Source organism: Opisthocomus hoazin, chromosome 15 (genome assembly GCF_030867145.1).
Source record: "Opisthocomus hoazin isolate bOpiHoa1 chromosome 15, bOpiHoa1.hap1, whole genome shotgun sequence".
In the NCBI taxonomy this organism is placed as follows: domain Eukaryota; kingdom Metazoa; phylum Chordata; class Aves; order Opisthocomiformes; family Opisthocomidae; genus Opisthocomus; species Opisthocomus hoazin.
The window spans coordinates 1,418,991-1,442,834 of NC_134428.1; the positions used below are offsets into that span (position 1 = coordinate 1,418,991).

Here is a 23,844-nt window from a genome sequence, read left to right on the forward strand (position 1 = left end):
TCCAGCCACTGCAGCAGGGACAGTCTGGGTCCCCAAAACCAGCTGCTGGGGGGGACTGGCGTGAGTGAGGGGCTCTGTGCCTGGGGCCGGGGGGCGAGGGTCCGCGTCCCCCCGAGGCAGCGGGGCGGGGGCTGCAGGGGTACTCACCGGGGAATCGGTACCCGGGCTGGGGTACCGGTCGGGCAGGGTCTGTGCCGGCAGCAGCCGCATCCCCCGCCCTGGGCAGAGACCGCGGCTCCTGGGGGTCCCGGGCCGGCTCTGCTGGAGGCGGTGGCAGCTCCCGACAGCCCGCGGCGTCCTGCTCTGCAGAGCTATAAATTATCTGTCTGCATTGCTGTCATGGCTGCCACAAAGACACGATTTCGTTGCCTGTGGCAGGATACAGGGCAGCAGCACCTTCTGTTCGCTGCCCTGCTGTGCGCTGAGCGGGCGTAACGGGGGAGCACACAGCTGAGATCAGGCCATGCCAACATCTGCCTTTCTTTGCAGAGCATTCGGAAACCTCGAGGTACCCTAAAAGTTCGTATAAATAACAAAACAACTCTAAATATCCTATTATTTATGGAAAGTTTTTGATTTTTGCCTGACAGCTCCTTCCAACACCGACATGTCAACAAGAATCTGTATGGCTTTGTTGCCCCCCACCCTGTTTACCACCTGCATCCCGCTTCCCTCTCTGAGAGCAGAAACGGGTGCAGGGACGGAGTGTTCGCACAACCCCCCAGCTCTGCCCGGGTGCTCGGGCACCAGCGCAGCTCCCGCCGGGCAGGGCTGTCTCCTCCGCAGCACCGGCCCCGCTCCCTCCCCGGCCGCCCTGCTGGATGAGACCCCTACGGGATCGTCCCTGGGCATCAGTGGGGAGCGGGATGGCGCGGGCAGAGCCGCAGCACACAGCCCTCGGCACCAGCTCCGTCCCGCTGGCAGGGCCAGGTGCCATCGAGGTGGCGGGGACGGCTGCGGGCCGTGACACCGGGGCTGAGAGCAGCCCCGGCTCGGGGATGGCCGCCATTCCTGCTCTCCACACACTCCTTCCTTCGCCCTGCCTGCACATCACACCCAGGTCACTGCTCTGAGTCGCACAGACTGGTCCCAGCCCCGCGCAGACCGGCTCTCCCGTAGCTGACCCCCCGGGGAGGCACTGCTGGAGGAGTTTGGCTTTTGCTGCCACCGAGCGCAAGCGCGAGGAGGGGCCTGAGGACGGGCACGTCCGCCCAAGCGTGGTCACTGGCTCGCCGGCTCTGAGAACGGGCTCGAGGTCGCTTCTCCGCAGGGACAACGAACGCAGGGCGGCAGCTGCTCCGACAGACTCCTCCTCAGCTGTTCTGGAGGCAGAACGAGGAGACTTGCTGGCGGGGACGGCACTGGCACCCACACGCGCAGAGCAGGAGAGACGAGCAGCCCGTGCACCCCCCACTGTCGCACCCCAGGAGATCCCGCTCAGCGTGGCCCAGCTGCGGCTCCCCAGCCCCTCTGCCAGGCAGGGGCTGGGCTGGGACAGACCCAGACCACCAGCAGCACAACCAGTCAGCCTGGGGCTGAGCCCCCCGGCCTTCGGCTGTCGGGTTGGCGGGCACTCCGAGCCCAGGAGCCCCTCCTTCCCGTCCCCTGTCCCCCCCAGCTGCTGCACCTCGCACTTGGGGACTCTGCAAACGTAAGAAAAAGCTTGTTACTGTGCACGTGATCAAGCGTCAGACCTGGCTGCCCGGAGAGGCTGCAGCTTCTCAGTCCCTGGGGGTACTCAAGACCCGAAGGGACACGACCGAGGCAAGCTGCTCCAGCCGACCCAGCTCGAGCAGGCGGTTGGGTCCTGCCCAGCCCAGCTATTCTGCCGTTCTCTGCTTCCACGAATCCTCGCCCCAGCGCCGTCAGGGACGCCCGCCTCGTCCGCGTGGTTACAGGCACAAACTGCTGTGCATTCACGGCGAAGTCCCCTCGCGTCAGAACCGATCCGTGATCCCGTCACTACACACGCACAGGAACAGCCAGGTGGGAGGAGGAAGGACCTGGACGGGTATTTTCAGGGATTTCCTGGGAGGTCAAGGGAGTTCACAGCAGAGGGCGTCTCTGCAGCTCAGGGAGCTCCTGCTTTGCCACTGCGATGTTGTTGTTGCTCGTGGACTGAAAACCAGACCCGGAAAGATTTCATGGCTGGCGTCCCTAGGGATCGTCTGGCACTAGGAGAGTCCAGAGGCTGGCACCGGCTACAGGAGGGGAGGAAAACCTCACAACCTAAGGAGATCCCCGAGCCAGGCCCCCTTTGCAAAACCAGAAGCAGTTCTCCGGCATAAAAGCAAGACAAACAAAAGAGACAGAAGCAAGCTCCTCTGAAGCTGTCAAATCAGAACTATCAAAATCTTCATCCATGGGCCCTGGGAACAAGAAAAACACCCGCCCTGACATACAGAGCTCCCAGAAACTTCAAGCAGGAGGGCCTACACTCCTCTGTCTGCACCCTCAGCGCCGTTCTTCTACATCCCTGCCCTAAGTCCCTCTGCCTGCCTCGCGCCCTAACGGGGATCCGGACAGGACCCCTTCGAGCTGCCGTCGCGCCCGAGCAGAACTCAGTCCCCAGCAGCATCTCCCGCCCTCGTCACGACAGTCAGCCAAGACTGCAGCCACGTCCCGACCAGAGACGCTGGTAACCCCTTTCTGGCATTAAAGGGAATATCCATAAATGCTACAAACATCCCCTCAGCCCTGCCTCACTTTTGGTGTTCAGCCTGTCTCTGTGAGAGCACCATGAGGCCAGGGACCTCGCCCTGCTCCAGAAATGTGCAATTTATTCTACCTTGGCTTTTTCTCTTTCAGAGAGCCAGCTTCTGCTGCGTCCCTTCATTAATCCAGATCTGATCAACCTTTGGAGAGAAGCAGAGAAGAAGAACTCTTAAATCCGCCTGGCACTGACCACTGCCTGACACCCCAGCACACTGCACGACTGGGCACCAGCAGCACCTCTGCTTCACCCCCTCCCACTCCCGAGCGCCTGCCAGAGCGCCTGCCAGAGCCCCCCTCGCTGTCCTCCCCACTCCCCAGCTGCTGCTCTCCCTGCCCGGGAGCTGGCACGGGGCGGGGAGCGGGGAGGTTAATGGGCTGAGCTGGTCTGAGGATTTCTGCTCCCCTGAGGACCCTTCATCGAGGCCATTCCTCTCTGTCCAAAGCACGCAAGCCCCAGCCAGCTCACCCTTCGCCCAGGTCACTGAGACTCAGCCGGGCTTCAGGCAGTGGAAACCAGCAGGACGCCCGTCTTTGCTGATTCTTCAGCCAAAGCAGCACAGCGCAAGACCTCGCGGACTTGGGAAAAGTCCATCAGCAGCCCCACATACGACTCTGGTCTGACAGAGCCCGCCCTTCCTTCAGAAGGAGGACCTTGGTACCAGAACCCTTCTTCCGCTGAGAGGAGGCACGACCCACCCATGCGCGCAGCGCGAAGATCTCCCGGTGTCGGAGAGGTGGAGTCTGCTCCATTCTGGCTGGGGACAGGACAACCACTGAAGTCCAACCTCAGGTCTTCCACCACGAAACAGCAATGTCGTTCAACCTCTCAACAGCCTTAAGAAAGAGGTAAATCTTGGAGCGGCAATTCTAGAAACGGGATACGACCCTCCAGGCAAGATACTAACATGGCCAGGAGTTGACTGGACGTGGCTGGACCAAAGCAATGGCACAGTTAGAGCTACCAGCGAACTTCTTCAGGCGTTGAGTGAGAATCCACCCGCTCTGCCCCACAAGGCTCACCTGGAAGCCACCCCAGGGGTGTAGGACCCAGGGAAAGGGAAGAAGGTGCCTGGAGGGACACACTTTTACGGTCCCCTCTTGCTCTGCGGGTGGGCAGGCAGGGAGCATGGGATGTGCAGGGACCCACGGCAGCCTCTCCCCGTCCCCGCCGGCAGCAGCTGCCCAGCCCCAGCCCAGACCTCACCAAGGGCTGCCCCGAGGAGCCCTGGGTCCCTCACCCCATGATCTCCAGCGGGCAGGTGGGTTGCTTCAGCCCCTCGCACAGCAGCTGAAGTCCGGGGTCTCCAACGTCACCATCACCCAGGTCCAGCTCCTGCAGACTGGGGCTGAGCGCAGCGGCCAGGTCCCCGCAGCCAGCGCTGGTCAGCTGGAATATCGCAGCCTGCAGGGGAGACACACCAAAGGGACCATCAAAACACGACTCAAGGCCCTCACTGTCACCAGAACAGACGTCACCACCCAGCAGGCTCTCAATGGGCCGATGCCAGCATGCCACAGCCAGAAACCCTGCCCACACTCATGGGATCCAGTGCTTGGCCACGAGCTCGGTGCTGGAGCCACAGCTTGCTCCAAGCCCATCCCTCGGCGTCCTCCAGGCCCGTTTCTCCCCAGAAGGCAACAAAAGGCTCTTCTCAGCAGAGCAGAATGGAAGGACGTTGAGGTGCTGGAGCGTGTCCAGAGCAAGGCCATGAGGCTGGAGAAGGGTCTAGAACACACGTCTTATGAGGAGCGGCTGAGGGAGCTGGGGTTGTTCCGTCTGCAGAAAAGGAGGCTGAGGGGAATTTATCGCTCTCTGCCGTTGCCTGAACACAGGCTGTAGTGAGCTGGGGGTCGTTCTCTTCTCCCCAGTGACAGGCAATAGGAGGAGAGGCAATGGCCTCAAGTCGCACCAGGGGACGCTTAGATTGGACATTAGGAAAAACGTCTTCACTGAAGAGTGGTCGAGCAGCGGAACCGGCTGCCCAGGGCAGTGGTGGGTCACCATCCCTGGAGGGGTTCAAAAACCGTGTGGACGTGGCACTTCAGGACATGGTTGAGCAGGCATGGTGGGGTTGGGTTGACGGCTGGACTTGATGACCTTCGAGGTCTTTTCCAACCTTAAAGATTCTGTGATTCTATGAACAGTTTTCTCACCCGAGTGTCTTCAACTTGCTCCTCGGATTCCCTACAGCTTGACGAAGCAGGGACAGAGGTGATGACTGTGACTGCTCTGCCTGGGCTGGCTGCCTGGAAGAGGGACCGAGGAGATGCTCTGCATGAGAGGTGGCACGCCGGATCCGTCACTAGTTGACAGACATCAGGACAGCACGTCAAGGAGCATCACCCGCCCAGGATGGTGTGCACTCCCACTTTGTTGCAGGTCATCTGAAAACCAGACGTGGCTCACGCCCTGCAGCGCTGGCTCAGACGTTCAAGGCATCGAGAGTCCTCACCAACGCGGCGCGCAGCAACCGTTCACCCGACTTCTGCACAGCTTCTGGCGCAACACGTGGCTCTCACCGAGGCCCGACGCATGCTGGTGTTGTACTGAGGAATATGTAGGTAATTTTGTAAAGCCCTACCCTTAGCATAGTTAAGTTTCATAATCTTGTAAGTTTAAAATTCACCACAGAAACTAAGAAACAGGATTTTGAAGAACGTGTTACTGTTTCATGGAAGGATGAAGCTGTCCAAAGCAGAACCCCAGCGCGACGAATCGTAAGCGTAGCTAACGAGCTGTGAAAAGCTGCGGGGAATGCCAAAAGGAACAGGGACCTCGGGGAAAGCCAACTGCGGCACGGGGAGATCGCGGCCACCGACTCACGGACCACCTGCTCCAGTTCGACCCCGCACTCCAAGGCTGAAGAAACTCAGCACGCCTACTAATTTACACGCTGCGCAAAGAGACTCAAACCAGTTAGGTTAACAGGATCACAGGGCACGTGTGTTAGGAAGAGGACTATGGCAATGCGAAGAGCATCAATGGCTGTCGGCTTGTGAACGAGGGCTGCTACCTCGGGACAGACACCCGTATCTGCGCAGACACGCAGCCAAACCCCTCTGCTCGGAGCGCACATTGGCGTCCTGCACACCGGGCAAACCAACCCCGAGTTTGGGACACCACCGGCAGCAGCACCGCTAGGTCCAAGTGCGAGCAGCACGCTCACAGGGCACGCTGGGCACGCACTGGGGTGCAGCAGCACTCCCACCATTGGTTGGGTAACTCTTGCCCTCTCGGACACGCAGCCAGAGAATCTGCAAGATTCTGGAGAACACAGAATCACAGAGTAGTAGGGGTTGGAAGGGACCTCTGTGGGTCATCTAGTCCAACCCTCCTGCCGAAGAAGGGTCACCTACAGCAGGCTGTAGAGGACCTTGTCCAGGCGGGGCTGGAATATCTCCAGAGAAGGAGACTCCACAGCCTCCCTGGGCAGCCTGGGCCAGTGCTCTGTCACCCTCAGAGGGAAGAAGTTCTTCCTTGGGTTCAGCTGGAGCTTCCTCTGCTCCAGTTTGTGCCCGTTGCCCCTTGTCCTGTCACTGGGCACCACTGGAAAGAGCTTGGCCCCATCCTCCTGACACCCACCCTGCAGATATTTGTAAGCATTTATAAGGTCCCCTCTCAGCCTTCTCTTCTTCAGGCTGAACAAGCCCAGTTCCCTCAACCTCTCCTCGTAGGGGATATGTTCCAGTCCCCTCATCATCCTCGTAGCCCTGCGCTGGACTCTCTCCAGTAGCTCTTCATCTTTCTTGAACTGGGGAGCCCAGAACTGGACACAGTACTCTAGATGAGGCCTCACTAGGGCAGTGTAGACGGGAAGGAGAACCTCCCTCGCCCTGCTGGCCACACTCTTGTTGATGCACCCCAGGATCCCATTGGCTTTCTTGGCAGCCAGGGCACACTGCTGGCTCATGGTCAACCTGTCGTCCCCCAGCACTCCCAGTGCCTCTCCACAGAGCTGCTCCGAGCAGGTCCACCCCAAGCCTGTCCTGGTGCACGAGGTTGTTCCTCCCCAGGTGCAGGACCCTGCCCTTGCCCTGGTTGAACCTCATCAGGTGCCTCTCTGCCCAGCTTTCCAGCCTATCCAGGTCACGCTGAATGGCAGCACAGCCTTCTGGTGTATCTACCACACCTCCCAGTTTGGGGTCATCAGCAAACTTGCTGAGGGTACATTCTAACTCTTCATCCAGGTCGTTGATGAAGAAGTTAAACAAGACTGGGCCCAGTACTGACCCCTGGGGGACACCACTTGTTACCAGCCTCCAATTTGACTCAGCGCCGCTGATGACAACCCTCTGAGTTCTGCCATTCAGCCAGTTCTCTATCCACTTCATCGACCACTCATCCAGCCCACACTTCCTCAGCTTCCCTAGGAGGATATCATGGGAGACTGTGTCGAAAGCCTTGCTGAAGTCGAGGTAGACAACATCCATGGCTCTCCCTTCGTCTACCCAGCCAGTCATGTCATTGTAGAAAGCTATCAGATTGGTCAGGCATGATTTCCCCTTGGTGAATCCATGCTGACTACTCCTGATAACCTTCTTTTCTTCCACTTGCTTCATGATGGCCTCCAGCATAAGCTGCTCCATCACACACCAGGTATTTGAGAAGGTGCAGCAAATTCACAAGTTAATGAATTAGAGAATTCACACGGCAGACTCATCTGTACAAAGGGGACTAAGCCTTTGCTTGATTGTTTTTTTTTTTTAACCAGAGGAGCTTGCGAAATAAATCTGAATTTACAAAGTGCGTTGTCCTGTAAATTTGAGAGATCGACACGAACCGGGACACTTACCCATGCACAGACTGTTGCCATCCACACACAAAGACTGTGCTTGCTTTGGTCAGCTTTGGAGGAGGGGTTCCCAGGGAAAGCAAGCTGCTGCCTTTCACTCGGACCAGCAAGCCCTCGAGGAGCGGAGCACTGGGCTGCCTGGACACGGGACGGGGCTCTCCAGGACCACCTCAGCCTCCAAACAGATTCAAAGGTTTCTCTGGAATTCCAGGAACAGAGACGCTTGCGAGAACTGAAACTGCCCCGCAACAAGAGCGAACGACCCATGTCCCTGTGCAGGGGACGGGAACAGGAGCACATCCGCAGCCCTCATTTGCACTGCCAACCCTTTCCTTCATCAGCTGCAGACCCTTTCCGAGCATTAACCACTGCTGCTGGGAAAAGGGCGACTGCGCTCCCCACTGAGCACACAGCTCCCACGGGGAAAAGCCCCAGGGACCAAGCCCAGCCACGTGAAGACGGCTGGTGCCATGAGCAGGCGCCCAGCGCCCTGGTAGGAGGGCAAGGAGCTGCCCCAGGGAGGTTGCCTACGGGATACAGCCCTCGAGGGGCTGCATCTGGACGGGTCTGAGAACGCTCAGAGCCACGGCTGAACCAGAACCGGGGTGGCCATGGTGTTTGGGGGTACCCATGCACCACAGAATCACAGAATGTTCAGGGTTGGCAGGGCCCTCTGTGGGTCCCCCAACCCAACCCCCTGCCCAAGCAGGGTCACCCAGAGCAGGCTGCACAGCACCGCGGCCAGGCAGGGCTGGAATATCTCCAGAGAAGGAGACTCCACAGCCTCCCTGGGCAGCCTGGGCCAGGGCTCCGTCACCCCCAGAGGGAAGAAGTTCTTCCTCGGGTTCAGCTGGAGCTTCCTCTGCTCCAGTTTGTGCCCGTTGCCCCTTGTCCTGTCGCTGGGCACCACTGCAAAGAGTCTGGCCCCATCCTCCTGACCCCCACCCTGCAGATATTTAGAGGCCTCCCCCACCCACAGCAACGTCCGCACCTCGGCGGTAGCCCACGCACCCAGCAAGCGGACTGCGGCACCAGGTTCCTCAAGCCAACCCCCGGGGCAGACGCTGCGCGCCTTCAAAGTCCACGCGCCACCCTCGACGCCTGAACTTCTCACCCACAGCGAGATCCCTCAGCACCTCCACGAGGAATCCCGGGGCTTCGCCTCCCGCGCCACGGGGCGATGCTGCAAACGCCCCGGGAAAAGGGGTCGGGATTCACGCCGCAACGCCGGCCTGAGACCGCAGCGCTGCCCGGAGCCGCTGCCGCAGCCGTGGGGCGGACGGGTCAAGCACAGCAGGGACCCAGCTGGGCAGAGCTCAGCCCTGTCCCCTCGCCCCAGGGCTCAGCCAGCACCACCCTGAGCTCCAGCCCCGGCGTTGTACTGAGGAATAAAAAGGGGAATCAAAATGTGACATGATCATCGAAACAGCTGGGCTATTGCTGCTGTAGGTAGTTTTGTAAAGCCCTACCCTTAGCATAGCTACAGTTTCGTAATCTTGTAAGTTCAAAATTCACCACAGAAACTAAGAAACAGGATTGTGAAGAACGTGTTACTGTTTCATGGAAGGATGAAGCTGTCCAAAGCAGAACCCCAGAGCGATGAATCGTAAGCGTAGCTAACGAGCTGTGAAAAGCTGCGGGGAATGCCAAAAGGAACAGGGACCTCGGGGAAAGCCAACTGCGGCACGGGGAGATCGCAGCCACCGACTCACGGACCACCTGCCCCAGTTCGACCCCGCACTCCAAGGATGAACGTAAAAGTGCCTGTATTGGGCGCAATCAGCAGGGTTTTGGTAGCGGGGACCCGCAGGGATGACACTTTGGAGGTGGCTGCGGGCTGCCCCGCACCAGGCACAGAGCGGGGCCGAGACTATGACGTACGGCCTCACGCTCCAGTCTGGAGCTGCTTCAGGGTTTTCCTACAAGGAGACAAGACCTGCCCACCCCCTGCGCCTGCTGCCGGCCCACCACGTACCGGGGCACGAGTGACCTCAGAAGCACTTACCACCATCCACAGGCTGAGAGCCACAGAATCATGGGTTGGGTTGGGAGGGACCTTCGGGGATCACCCAGTCAGAACATCCTGCTGAGACGGGCAGAGACATCTTCCACGAGACGAGGCTACCCAAAGCCCCTGTCCAACCTGACCTGGAACGTTGCCAGGGATGGGACCTGCACAGCTTCTCTGGGCAACCTGTTCCACTGTCCCACCACCCTCCTCCGAAAAAAATGCCTTCCTTAGATCTGATCTACATCTACCCTCTTTCAGTTTAAAACTGCTATCCCTTGTCCTGTCACAACAGGCTCTGCTGAAAAGCCTGTCCCCAGCTTTCCTACAGCCCCCCTTTAAGTACTGGCGGCCGCAACAAGGTCTCCCTCTCTCCAGTATCGCCAGTGTCCCTCGTACTGAGGCACGGGTTCTTCTTAGGCACATCACAATTTGCTCTCCTTCCCTTCAGCGAGCGACTTGCGACGGGGAATGAAGGGCTCAGGCTTAAAGGCAGCCCAAGACAGGGTAGAGGCACTCGAAGAGCAGAATGGGAAGAATTTTAACCCAAGGTTTTCCCTGTCTTTTCCCACTCGTGTCTGCAAGCAGCACCCGGCAGCTGTTGCAAATCCCTGCTGAACGGCCCCGTGCGGAAAGCCGCCAGCGAGCGGCTGCTTGCTCACTGAACGGGGGAACTTGGGAGCGCAGATCTCCGCCGAGACCCCCAGGAAAGGCAGCGTGTAACAGAGGTTTCTGGGCAGAAACACTGGCAGGCTGTGACAACTGGGAAATGCCTCCATTTGCAGAGGTCGGGGAGCATTCACGGGGTGGCAATGCCGGCAGCACAGCTCTGCTTCACCCTCCGTGATTCCGGGTGGGCTCCCGAGGGGTCCGAGAGCTGCCTGGGGGCTCTGCCGCGCCGCTGTGCCCAGACTGACGCTCACGTCCAGCTCCAGCCCCAGCCCTGGAACGTCAGGTGAGGGCGCGGGGCGTCTGGAGAGCAGGAATGGCGGCCATCCCCGAGCCGGGGCTGCTCTCAGCCCCGGTGTCACGGCCCGCAGCCGTCCCCGCCACCTCGATGGCACCTGGCCCTGCCAGCGGGATGGAGCTGGTGCCGAGGGCTGTGTGCTGCGGCTCTGCCCGCGCCATCCCGCTCCCCGCTGATGCCCAGGGACGATCCCGTAGGGGTCTCATCCAGCAGGGCGGCCGGGGAGGGAGCGGGGCCGGTGCTGTGGAGGAGACAGCCCTGCCCGGCGGGAGCTGCGCTGGGGTCCTGGGACCCGGGCAGAGCTGGGGGGTTGTGCGAACACTCCGTCCCTGCACCCGTTTCTGCTCTCAGAGAGGGAACAGAGGGTGGGGGGCAACATAGCCATACAGATTCTTGTTGACATGTCGGTGTTGGAAGGAGCTGTCAGGCAAAAATCAAAAACTTTCCATAAATAATAGGATATTTAGAGTTGTTTTGTTATTTATACGAACTTTTAGGGTACCTCGAGGTTTCCGAATGCTCTGCAAAGAAAGGCAGATGTTGGCATGGCCTGATCTCAGCTGTGTGCTCCCCCGTTACGCCCGCTCAGCGCACAGCAGGGCAGCGAACAGAAGGTGCTGCTGCCCTGTATCCTGCCACAGGCAACGAAATCGTGTCTTTGTGGCAGCCATGACAGCAATGCAGACAGATAATTTATAGCTCTGCAGAGCGGGACGCCGCGGGCTGTCGGGAGCTGCCACCGCCTCCAGCAGAGCCGGCCCGGGACCCCCGGGAGCCGCGGTCTCTGCCCAGGGCGGGGGACGCGGCTGCTGCCGGCACAGACCCTGCCCGACCGGTACCCCAGCCCGGGTACCGATTCCCCGGTGAGTACCCCTGCAGCCCCCGCCCCGCTGCCTCGGGGGGACGCGGACCCTCGCCCCCCGGCCCCAGGCACAGAGCCCCTCACTCACGCCAGTCCCCCCCAGCAGCTGGTTTTGGGGACCCAGACTGTCCCTGCTGCAGTGGCTGGAAGCTAAAGACCCCCAGTTGCTCCCACAGCTGCACGGGCAGCCCACCGGCCCCAGCAGCAGCACTGGGACCCCACTCCCACTGCCCCCCAGCCCGGGGCACCCACGCCCTGGGTCTGGCTCCCGTTGCTGGCACCGGATTCCAGCGAGGGGCAGGGAGGTGTCGCCAGAGCTGGCACTCGTCCCTGCGGCACGTGCACGGCCCCGAGCGGGAGGTTACGCAGAGCTCAGACGAGGTTTTAAGAGACAGGTTAAAAAAGATGCGATGAGACGATACAGCGTGTGCAGCGTCTGCCCCGCCTGTTTCTTCACAGCTCCCGTTCGGCAGCTGTAGAGATGTAACCCAGTTGCACAAAGTATTTGATGTGTTTACATACAGCAGCCAAATTAAAAGCCCTGAGCCTTTGAGCAGATACGGCTTTAGAATTAAAAGAATAACAGATTGAAAATTTGAAATGAAGTAACAATTGCGATAGTCAGGAATGAAACAAGCTGAAAACATACCTGGCAATATTTTTATGGAATTTTGCGATGTTCTTTCGCGGCAGCAGCTTCAGTGACCTGCGCTGCATCAGCCCCTGCGTGACGTTCCGGCCCTTGCCCTCGCTGAAACACCGGCTCAGCAGCAAATGCTAGAACACAGTTTGTAATATTCAAAAAAATAAATTGTAAAACATTTATACCTGTTATAGAAGCTCGCCTCCCGTGACGAATTCAAATTGAGCAGCCAATTGTTAATTAATCAGTTGTGAACTTATTAGCAATAGAATTTATTTAAGCAAGCAATGAAGCAGGCAAAACAGCGCTGGGCGGCCGGGGAGCCTCCTGCTCCGCCAACGGTACGCACCCCACCCCCCAGCAGAGTCTCTTTTTATAGTGTAGTGGTTCCGGGCTCTATGTGGCACATCCTGGTATATTGTTTTTGCGGCTGCACGTACTGTTGCGAGGGGGTCATCGTGGTCCCTCTGGGGGTCGTGAGAATGAAGGTCGTAGTTTTCCTCCGCGTTGTGGATCAGTTTCTTTTCTCATTTGGTCATGCTGGTCCAGCACGAAGCAGGAAGGATTCGTGCTCGTTTGCTCAGCAGGATGTCGATACTCTGAGGTTTGGTTTGGTGATCTGTCAACGTGCATTTCAAGGCTTACAGCTATCACAGCAGAACATCGCTCAAGTGGTCGGTGGGGTGGGTTGAGAACTGGCTGAGTGGCAGAACTCAGAGGGTCGGCATCAGCGGCGCGGAGTCTGGTTGGAGGCCGGTAACCAGTGGTGTGCCCCAGGGGTCAGTACTGGGCCCAGTCTTGCTTAACTTCTTCATCAACAACCTGGATGAAGAGTTAGAATGTACCCTCAGCAAGTTTGATGATGACACCAAACTGGGAGGTGTGGTAGATACACCAGCAGGCTGTGCTGCCATTCAGCGTGACCTGGATAGGCTGGAAAGCTGGGCAGAGAGGCACCTGATGAGGTTCAACCAGGGCAAGGGCAGGGTCCTGCACCTGGGGAGGAACAACCCCAGGCACCAGGACAGGCTTGGGGCGGACCTGCTCGGAGCAGCTCTGTGGAGAGGGACTGGGAGTGCTGGGGGACGACAGGGTGACCATGAGCCAGCAGCGTGCCCTGGGTGCCAAGAAGGCCAATGGGATCCTGGGGTGCCTCAGGAGGAGTGTGGGCAGCAGGTCCAGGGAGGTTCTCCTCTCCCTCTGCTCTGCCCTTGTGAGGCCCCATCTGCAGTGCTGTGTCCAGTGCTGGGCTCCCCAGGTCAAGAAAGATGAGGAGCTACTGGAGAGAGTCCAGCGCAGGGCTACGAGGATGAGGAGGGGACTGGAGCATCTCTCCTGCGAGGAGAGGCTGAGGGAGCTGGGCTTGTTCAGCCTGGAGAAGAGAAGGCTGCGAGGGGACCTTAGAAATGCCTCTAAATATCTGCAGGGTGGGGGTCAGGAGGACGGGGCCAGACTCTTTCCAGTGGTGCCCAGCGACAGGACAAGGGGCAACGGGCACAAACTGAAGCAGAGGAAGCTCCAGCTGAACACGAGGAAGAACTTCTTCCCTCTGAGGGTGACGGAGCCCCAGCCCAGGCTGCCCAGGGAGGTTGTGGAGTCTCCTTCCAAACCCGCGTGGACAAGGTCCTCTACAACCTACTGCAGGTGACCCTGCTTGGGCAGGGGGTTGGGCTGGGTGACCCACAGAGGGCCCTTCCAACCCCAACCATTCTGTGATTCTGCGGCTCAGCAGCAAACGCTGGAACACTGTTTGTAATATTAAAAAAAGAATAAATAGCAGAACATTTATAGCTGCTACTAAAAAAAACCACACTTCAGCCCAGGTTAGCGTTGCTGACTTTAAGGAATGAAACCCGTTTTGTGACGGGATGTTCTTACCGCGTTGACGAGCTAATTTGTGGCTGTCGGTAACCAGCGCCAGGCACCGCGGCGGTCGGGGCAGAAGGGAGGGTTCGAGTCCGACACGTCCAGGGACTGCGCGGTTCATCGCATCACCACCCCCCCCAGGGCGGGAGGCGCGGCTGCTGCCGGCACAAACCCTACCCCACCGGTACCGCAGCCCGGGCCCAGCGCCATTCCGCGCTGAGAGCCCTCCCGCCCCGCCGCCTCCCGCCTCGCCTTGCCAGCCAGGACCCCTCCCGCCAGGACCCCGCCGGAGCTGCCCGCGCCGCTCGCCTGACCCGCGCCGGCGCTCCGAGGCGGCGCCGCACGCAGGCGATGGGAATGGGCACCCCGCGGCACGGAAGGACCCCGCGAGGGGGGGCAGCGCCCGTGAGGGGAGCCGGGCCCGGGGCTGCGCGGCGGGAGCAGGGCCCTCGCTCCCCGGCGGACGGGCGCGGGGTGGAGCCGGCAGCGCTGGGAATCGCCCGCCGGGGGCCGCCCCAGACCCAAAGCGCCGTGTGTGCACTGTGCGTCCCCCAGCTTCTTCTTGTTGAGGACAGGGTGGGAGGCCACTGGAGCCAATCCTGAGGGGAGAAGAGGCTAAAGGCATTTGTGGGGCACAGAGAAAGACAGAGGGAGGGCTCTGGGTGTCACCGAGGGCAGACGGAGAGCTGTGGGCTGCACCAAACGGCACCCGTAGAGCTGCAAGCCACACCAGAGGGCAAACAGAGCGGCTTGGAAAGCACAAAAGGAGAAATGGAGGTCCTTGGGAGGGACCAAAATACCCTTTTGCAGCTGCTCGTTTGTCCCGAAAGGCCCACGCCAGTCCTTAGGGCACATGGAAAGGCAAAGACACATGCCTCATCTGCCCATGGCACTGCTCGCACAGAGGCACAGAGACTGGGGCTGCTTGCTTGTCTTGCCACCTCAAACGTTAAACATGGACAGCGAATTGCAGGGGTCCCTGCCAGGCTCCGTCTGGCAGCCTTGCTCCGAAAATGCGAATGTCTGCAGATAGCTGGCAGGCAGAAAGGGCTAGCCTGGAAAGCTGTTGCTCAGCCTCCTGTGCTCATGGCACTGCTCACACAGAAGCACAAAGACTGGGGCTGCTTGCTTGTCTTACCACCTCAAACTTCACACGTAGCCTGGGAACGGGGAGGGTCCCTGTCAGGCTCCTTCGCAGCCGTGCTTCGAAAATGCAAACGTGTGCAGATAGCTGGCAGGCAGATAGGGCTAGCCTGGAAAGCTGTTGCTCAGCCTCATCTGCCCATGGCACTGCTCGCACAGAGGCACAGAGACTGGGGCTGCTTACTTGTTTTGCCACCGCAAACTTCAAACGTAACTTTGGCGATCTGTGCAGGAGGCCTTCACGCAGGACTGCTCCCAAAATGCGAACGTCTGCAGATAGCTTACAGCCAGAAAGAGCTAGCCTAGAAAGCTGTTGCTCAGCCTCATCTGCCCATGGCAGTGCTCGGAACTGAGTTACAGAGACTGGGGCTGCTTGCTTGTCTTCCCACCTCAAACTTCAAACGTAATTTTGGGTCCCCGTGTCGGGTTCCACCGGCAGCCCTGCTTCCAAAATGCGAACGTCTGCAGATAGCTCTCAGGCAGAAAGAGCTAGCCTGGAAAGCTGCTGCTCAGCCTCATCTGCCCATGGCACTGCTCGCACAGAGGCACAAAGGCACAGAGACTGGGGCTGCTTGCTTGTCTTGCCACTTCATATGTCACACATAGCTTAGTGGGTCCGTGCATGACGCCTCCGGCAGCGCGGCTCCGAAAATGCGAACGTCTGCAGATAGCTCGCAGACAGAAAGAGATTGCCTGGAAAGCTCAGCCTCATCTGCCCATGGCACTGCTCGCACAGAGGCACAGAGACTGGGGCTGCTTGTTTGTCTTGCCACCTCAAACTTCAAACGTAATTTTGGTGTCTGTGCGTGGGGTCTCCAGCAGACTTGCTTAGAAAATGCGAACGTCTGCAGATAGCTGGCAGGCAGAAGGGGCTAGCCTGGAAAGCTGTTGCTCAGCCTCATCTGCCCAGGGCACTGCTCGCACAGAGGCACAGAGACTGGGGCTGCTTGCTTGTCTTGCCACCTCAAACTTCAAACGTAGCTTTCAGGCTCCGTGCAGGGTGCCGCTGGCAGCCCTGCTCCTAAAATGCGAACGTCTGCAGATAGCTCGCAGGCAGAAGGGGCTAGCCTGGAAAGCTGTTGCTCAGCCTCATCTGCCCATGGCAGTACTCGGAACTGAGGTACAGAGACTGGGGCTGCTTGCTTGTCTTGCCACTTCATATGTCACACGTAGCTTAGTGGGTCCGTGCATGGCGCCTCCGGCAGCCCGGCTCCGAAAATGCGAACGTCTGCAGATAGCTCGCAGGCAGAAAGAGCTAGCCTGGAAAGCTGTTGCTCAGCCTCATCTGCCCATGGCACTGCTCGCACAGAGGCACAGAGACTGGGGCTGCTTACTTGTCTTGCCACCTCAAACTTCAAACGTAGCTTAGGTGGTCCGTGCCGGGCACCTCCAGCAGCCCTGCTCCGAAAATGCGAACGTCTACAGATAGCTCGCAGCCAGAAAGAGCTAGCCTGGAAAGCTGTTGCTCAGCCTCATCTGCCCATGGCACTGCTCACACAGAGGCACAGCGACTGGGGCTGCTTGCTTGTCTTGCCCCCTCAAACTTCAAACATAGCTTTGTGAGTCTGTGCAGGGGGCCTCTGGCAGTGCTGGTCTGAAAATGCGAACGCCTGCATGAGTTTTTCTTCACGCTGACTGCTGGCTTGTCTGTTTTTTTTACTAGGATATGAAGAAAGAATTTGCAGCCTTCTCGCGCACACAGTGACACTGGATTTCAGCATACTTGACTTCAGCTCTGGAAGGTGTTCTTTTCGTGACGCACTGTTTGTTATCTGCAGAATTCAATAGATTACTTGTACATATTTATTTATACAGATACCAAATATATATTAAAATTTATTAAGAAAGCTGAAGACGTTTGGCTGCATTTATTTGATATTTTCGTCCGACAGCTAGGTACATATTTTTATGAGACATCTCGCTGTGATTGCCTTTGGAACGCTGCAGACCTGAACATCTCCCAGAGGTTTCAGTCCCTCTCTTTAGAAGAAGACGATGGAAAACTTGATGAACTTTTATCATTGTTTCCAGCTTGTGGCGACAGAGTTTTCTGAAGTGGTCTGTGGTGCTGGACAGTCCACTGCATATTAAATCAAAGTTTTCAAGCCATCTCGTTTAGGCGTGTGAAAAGTCAATGCTTTAGAAACCTCTTCATGCAGTTCAGAGGTGATTTCTTTTAATGACCTGGTAGCACCTCAGGTGGCTTTCACAGAATCCACCATCTCAAGACGGGATCTCGGAGAAACCCTTTTTCCACAAACAGAAGAGCTTTTGCGATGGCATATTTTTGCCTGTCAGAACAACCGGACTTGAAACAAAGCGAGACTGACTGCTGTAACTTTCTGAGGTAAAGATGAGTCTTGCTTGTAACGGTGACAATCTTCTTGATGCTGGAGGATCGTGATAACTATATTTAAGTCAAAGCAAAGCAGTACGCTGTTTTGAAGATGTCTGCATGCCTCTTGAGCAGAGAAAATGTCTCTCAGTTCATTTGACAGTTATTTTTTTTTTAAATTGATAACAGCATAAGAAAAGTTGAATTTTATGAGAATCAAATTTTCTTTCAGTTGCCATAAACTGTGTGGCAGGATCCATGGCTGTTCCGTTGGGCCACCTCCCATATGTTGCCTTCATATGCGTGGCGACCTGGTTCAGGAACGGCATGGCAACCTATCCCCCAGCCGCTTGGGCCATCAGCTCGCAGACACCAATGTGGTGGACAGCAAATGGTGTTTATTGATAAGTAGCACAGCATTATATAGCTTAGGTTTACAGCGTCACTTCCGTCTGCTTACTTCATTGGCTAAACGCTACTGGCTATCAGGAGAGGAGGGGGGGTCCTACCTTTCCGTACAGCGCGACATCTTCCGACCGCCAGGCCCTAACTATCCACACCCATACGCAAGGTGCGGTGACGCTGAATGCCAAACTGTGCAATCCCTCCGTGTGGGCTTGGTTTTGGAGGTGTGTTTCCGTTTTCTTTGCTTCTGCCTCATGTGTTTGTCCAAACATTCGTTGTCAAAACTGAATGTTTCAATGGACACTGTTTAAGATCAATGAGAAAAAGCATGCCACCCTGTACAGACTCTAGCTTTGACAAAAGCATGGAAATATTAAGTGAAAATGTCCAGCAAAGACACTTTACAAGGTATTTCTAAGTGTTTAATCTCTGTTGGATTTATAGAATGAAAAGGAAAAGCGAAAGCGTGCCCAAGGATTCACATGGTGATAAATCTACAGCTAAAACTCTGCAGGGGAGTACGATTATGTTAACATCAGTGCCAGTGTCTCGGAACGAGAATCACTGTTCTTCATCAAAATCTTGTGCTTGTATAAAAAACATGCATCTTCTCCCAAGTGCTTGGAGATCTCTCCACCACTTTGGGTACCGAGATATTACTTGCCCTGTTGAGACTGGAAGACACGCAGGTTGGGGAATGTCTGTCCTGAGAAAACTTTGTGTGTGTGGTACGCAGCAGACTTGGGATCTGAACCCTCTTTGTTGTCTCCAGGCTTTTCTTGGGATGACCTGGAGCACCGGGTTGTAAACTTGGTGAAGTTCCCAGCCTTAAGGGGGAACTATGCAATGCAATACAGCATGATGCGATAGAATACTTCTGTACAAGAATTCTTTTCTCCTTTCCTCTGTCCTCTTTCTTCATGTAGGCAGTTGACAAAGCTGAAATCAGGCCAAGAAAAAGAAGACTATCGAGAAGGTAAGTAGTGGTAATTCCTTAGGGATTGCCTTTTCAACCTGGTTTCTGAGAAGGGCTGCGTTTGGTCACTGTGTGTTTAACTTGGCCCTCAAAACTGCTGAACTCATCAGCCAAAATCAGCTGAAGTGGTGAGAAGAGAGAATCTTCACCAAGGTAGTGCATTTCCCGCGAGTTTTATGAAAAGAGGTCAGTGCGAATAGCAGGCTAGGCTATGAATTCCTTGCAGGCTTGAGGAGAAGGCAGTGTGAGTTCCAGCCTGCTCATAAGCACAAGAAAACCTGCTCCTTAGGTCGGGTTTCGTCGTGACGTGGACTTTCTGGAGTGTGCAGGACACAAGAAAATTGAAAATGTTGTTTTGGAAACAGGAGGTGATACTGCAGCATTACAAACTACATTGTATGTGAGTTAAAAGGTAATTCAGTAGTGAGATGCGCGGAGGCTGGGGAGGTGTCGCGGGAGTTCTGTGGCTTGACTTGGAGCCAAATCGCCTTGCGGAGTACGCAGGCAGGCTTGGTGCCACGGGGCCGCTTGCTGTCGGCCGGGAAAACCCGTTCATTCCTGGTTCCAGGCAGCATCCTGCCAGCCACAGGCTGGACGCGGGAAGGGGCCTGAAATGCAGCTTGTGCCCTGTAAATCTAGTCCTAATTGCACAATGCAAATCGTTACTTGCTGAGCCCAAACTTCGTGTCATCGTTAGTTGTGGCGACACGCCACAAGAAGTTACGGCAGTCACAAGGCAAGCAAAAGCAAACAGAAGCAGCAGCAGAAGCACTGTAATGGCTAATCATAACATTTTTATATCCCCTTGTTCCCCACGCCCAGATTCTCACTGGTGAGGGTCTTTTGGCATGTCGCTCCTTTGTTCTTCTGATTGGTCATCATGTGTCCGTTCACATGACCTTCTCGCTTATCAAAGAGGTGGGTTTTCCCATCCTGTTTCTTCGCTCCTTTCCTCCTGTTTTTCAACCACAGATGTGCAAAATAATTAGCTCAGAGAGATGACTCTATTCCATCAAGACCATCAAGGCCGCCCTCGGCCCAGCTGACTCCCGCGAGGAGAGGTTTCACACAGAATCACAGAACCACAGAATAGTAGGGGTTGGAAGGCACCTCTGTGGGTCATCTAGTCCAACCCTCCTGCCGAAGCAGGGTCACCTACAGCAGGCTGTAGAGGACCTTGTCCAGGCGGGTCTTGAATATCTCCAGAGAAGGAGACTTTTTTCGGTTGGCTATTAGGAAAACTGTCTTCCCCAAAAGGGTTGCCAAGCATTGGAACAGGCTGCCCAGGGAAGTGCTTGAGGCAGCATGCTTGCAGGTATTTGAAAGTTGTGTGGACGTGGCGCTTTGGGACACGGTATGGTGATGGAGTTGGCAGTGTCGGGTTTGCGGTTGGACTCGATGATCTGAAGGATCTTTTCCAACCTAAATGATGCGATGGTTCTGCGATTCGATGATCAAACTTAAGGTTGCCTTGTGTGGACTCAGGGGTTGGACTCGGAATCCTCGTGGGTCCCTTCCAACTCAGAATATTCTATGATTAGGAGATTCCGAGTGGCAGGCAGGTGATAACATCTCCAGAATGAAGCATAGTGCAAGCTCCTGTGAAGAACATGATCTGCAGGCCAGCCTCAACCAGTACACCAGGGCAGCTGTGGGTCGCTGAGCCGGGGTGGGGCCAATGGCCGGCGGGCGAGACTGTGATGCGCTAAGAGACCCGTGACATCACAGGGGACGCGTCACAATGGGGGTGGATATAGAAGGGTACCAGCCAACAGCACTGCCCCAGTACAGTCTTGGCCAGCAGTGAGTATGCGTCCGGGGGGAGGCTGGGGTGGGCGAGGGATGCATTAGGTGGAGTGTGGCCAGCAGGTCGAGGGAGGCTCTCCTTCCCCTCTACACTGCCCTAGTGAGGCCCCATCTAGAGTACTCTGTCCAGTTCTGGGCTCCCCACTTCAAGAAAGATGAGGAGCTACTGGAGAGAGTCCAGCGGAGGGCTACGAGGATGGTGAGGGGACTGGAGCATCTCTCCTACGAGGAAAGGCTGAGGGAGGTGGGCTTGTTCAGCCCGAAGAAGAGAAGGCTGCGAGGGGACGTAATATATGCTTATCAATATCTAAAGGGTGGGTGTCAGGAGGATGGGGCCAAGCTCTTTTCAGTGGTGCCCAGTGACAGGACAATGGGCAACGGGCACAAACTGAAGCAGAGGAAATTCCGTCTGAAGATGAGGAAGAACTTCTTCCCTCTGAGGGTGACGGAGCCCTGGCACAGGCTGCCTAGGGAGGTTGTGGAGTCTCCTTCTCTGGAGACATTCAAGACCCTCCCTGGACGCGGTCCTGTGCAGCCTGCTGTAGGTGACCGTGCTTCGGCAGGAGGGTTGGACTAGATGACCCACAGAGGTCCCTTCCAACCCCGACCATTCTGTGATTCTGTGGTTCTGTATTTGTGTGTGTGTGTGAGAGGAAGGGATGGGACAAAATGAGTAGGTATTTTTTTGAAATTTTTTGGGGAAACAGTGAAACGTTCTACCTTCCTAAGAAAAATTAAGTTTTGTTTGTTTAAATGTTTGCGGACAGAGACACAGAGTCCACAACAGTGGCTCCACATCCTCTTCCTCATGTGATGATGAAGAGCATTTGGAGAGGCGCAGGAAGCGCAGCCGCAGCAGAGTTTTGAGGAGGTTCATGAAACTGGAGAACAGGGGAGGGAGGGGTCTACCTGGGAGGAGCTTGCATCTGCCTAACCCTGTGTGTTATTCTCTTCCTCTTGTACACTTTCCTCTTGTACACTTTCTACACTGTGGCAATATTTAATCATACCTGTCAGCACTGACAGCTGTAACTGGACTCTTTACAACTGGATTTTTAGAATTGATTGATAATCAGCAGTTTGATTGATAAGTGGCAATAGGGGGAGGAAAACGTTTATGTAGTTTTTTAATGTGAAATTCTACTGCTCCTGTGCTTTAGATTGAGTTTGTTCAGAAAGAAGACCACCATAACAGAAAATGTGATAGAGGAAATGATGGAGGTTTTGTTACTTAACAAATGCTCTAGAAAAAGTATGTTGATAACAGACTTAACAAAGAAGCTTTCTGGCTGATGTCTCTGACGTGTGTCCCCTGGCACACACACCCCAGAGTTCTCAGGACGCACCAGCAGTGCTTGGCAGCCTGTACGATATTAATTCGCATGAAAGAAGTATCCACTCGGGCTGTAACTTTTTGAATGGAGGAGCAAAAAATCTTTAAAAGATGTCGGTGTGTTTTGGGGGGGGTTCTTCCATCACACAAAGCAATGTCAGTTCACGGTCTCCGCATCCGGAAGAACTTGTTCTAAGCTTGCATTCATGCGTGTACTGTGCTGACTAGCATGGCTATTCGTGTTAAAATCATTAACTCAGTTTAATGTCTGGAGCAATTTTATTTTCTTGTATTTACTCATGGACATTAAATGCAAGAGAGTCTGAAGGTATTTTGAACTATTTGGGAAGTTTATGCTCATTTATAAGGTCTTCTGCATTCCCTTGCCATGATGCTGAAAGCAAAAATCTGAAGTTAGAAAGTGCCTTTCTCTTTGTCCTTCATTGAAATCAGGTGTCTTCCACTTAACTTTGGGGAAGAGGAGTTAAAGGGAATTCACCAGGATCAAATGGAAATCGGAGCAAGTCTGGCTGATGTGGATCCAATGAAAATAGATCGTTCGGTAAGTATTTCTAGTTCATTGTGTCAGTGTTGGTGAAAGCCTTCAGTAGCGTGCTGCCTACAGATGCCTTGGTTTACAGTTTTCTCTGGAGCAATTTGGAAATTGCCCAGGACATTTCCTTTGTGCTGACAGATAATTTCTGATGCAACCTTATCGAGGTTGCAGCTTTCTTTAACTTATCCAATGTGTTCTGTTGAATTTATCTTTAGGTACGATTTGATGGCGTGGGTGGCCTTTCTGACCACATTTCATCTCTAAAAGAGACGGTCGTTTTTCCCTTGCTTTACCCGGAAGTCTTTGAGAGATTCAAACTTCAGCCTCCAAGGTAACAGAGATTGTTTAAAACTGAAAATTCTAATTGGAATTATCTCCTGGTAGTCAACTGTAATTGGTTTCTTCGAAGTCCACTTGGCTCTCCCACCAACTCTGTTTTTGAAGTGTGGAAGTATCAGTTTTCCAATGGATAGGACCTTGTAGTGTTTGTTGTGCTTGGGTTGAGTAGGATTGAGAAACTCAATCACGGTATATGGAGATGCAACTTTAAATTCTTTGCTTTCAGTAACATTCAAAGTATTGCAAATAACAGTGAAATCTGTGTTTTCCTCTGTTATTGGTTGAAATGCTCTTTGAAACAGCAGTGCATTGGCTTTTCCAGTTTATGGCTATATTTATCTGGAAATGCAGAATACCTTCCCAGTTTTAGAATTCCGCGGAAACCAAATCCAGCAACTTCAAGGTTTTCAAGGGAGAATTCAATGCTTCGCTATCAGATCTTGCCTTTTGTGACACACGAATGAATGGGCAGTGTCTCGCTGAAGAGTGAGCTGCTGATTCGCGAGTTAGCCCAGTCTCCGATTCTGTGCTGCCGTTTGTTCCTGTTTGGCTCCGCGGTGCTGTAAGCACCCCTGTTAGTTTGTCAGCAGCTCTGGAAGGGTCCTTCTGGGACACTGCCATCTATTCTCGAGGTTTTCTACATCTGCCTTGTCCTCTGTGCTCTTTTTGTTTGCTGCCTTCTTGAATTGTGTAGGAACACAAAACCTCCATCTGTTTTGACTTTTCTCACACTTGAGCTGCTACCACTGTCTAATGCATGAAGTGCTTCGGTTAGGAGAGAAGAGTTGGGTGTTTTAGGGGTGGAGGTAGTAAGAGCTACTTTTCCACAAGGCTTTTTTCCTAGGTGAATCTTTTTTCTTTCAATTGCAGAGGCTGTCTATTCCATGGCCCACCAGGGACTGGAAAGACACTGGTTGCTCGTGCCCTTGCTAATGAATGTAGCCAAGGTGCCAGGAGAATAGCCTTTTTTATGAGAAAAGGTGCCGACTGCCTGAATGAAGTGGTGGGAGAATCTGAACGACAGCTTCGTTTATTATTTGATAAGGTAAGGCCAAAATGCGCTGTGTGTTCTGTCCAAGTCGTAACTGTCCTTTTCT

General features: G+C 55.3%; 1 protein-coding gene and 1 long non-coding RNA gene across 2 annotated transcripts in view; both read right to left on the bottom strand.

The window, feature by feature from the left end:
* Positions 1-23,844, bottom strand: part of LOC142363254 (medium-chain specific acyl-CoA dehydrogenase, mitochondrial) — a 45,701-nt gene that overhangs the window by 14,634 nt on the left and 7,223 nt on the right. The gene's annotated exons all lie outside the window — the stretch shown is intronic.
* On the bottom strand, positions 12,245-14,103 carry LOC142363255 (uncharacterized). The gene is made up of 2 exons (XR_012765623.1): positions 13,867-14,103; positions 12,245-12,810 (listed from the first exon to the last, which is right to left on the bottom strand). It is a non-coding gene; the product is annotated as an uncharacterized LOC142363255 (long non-coding RNA).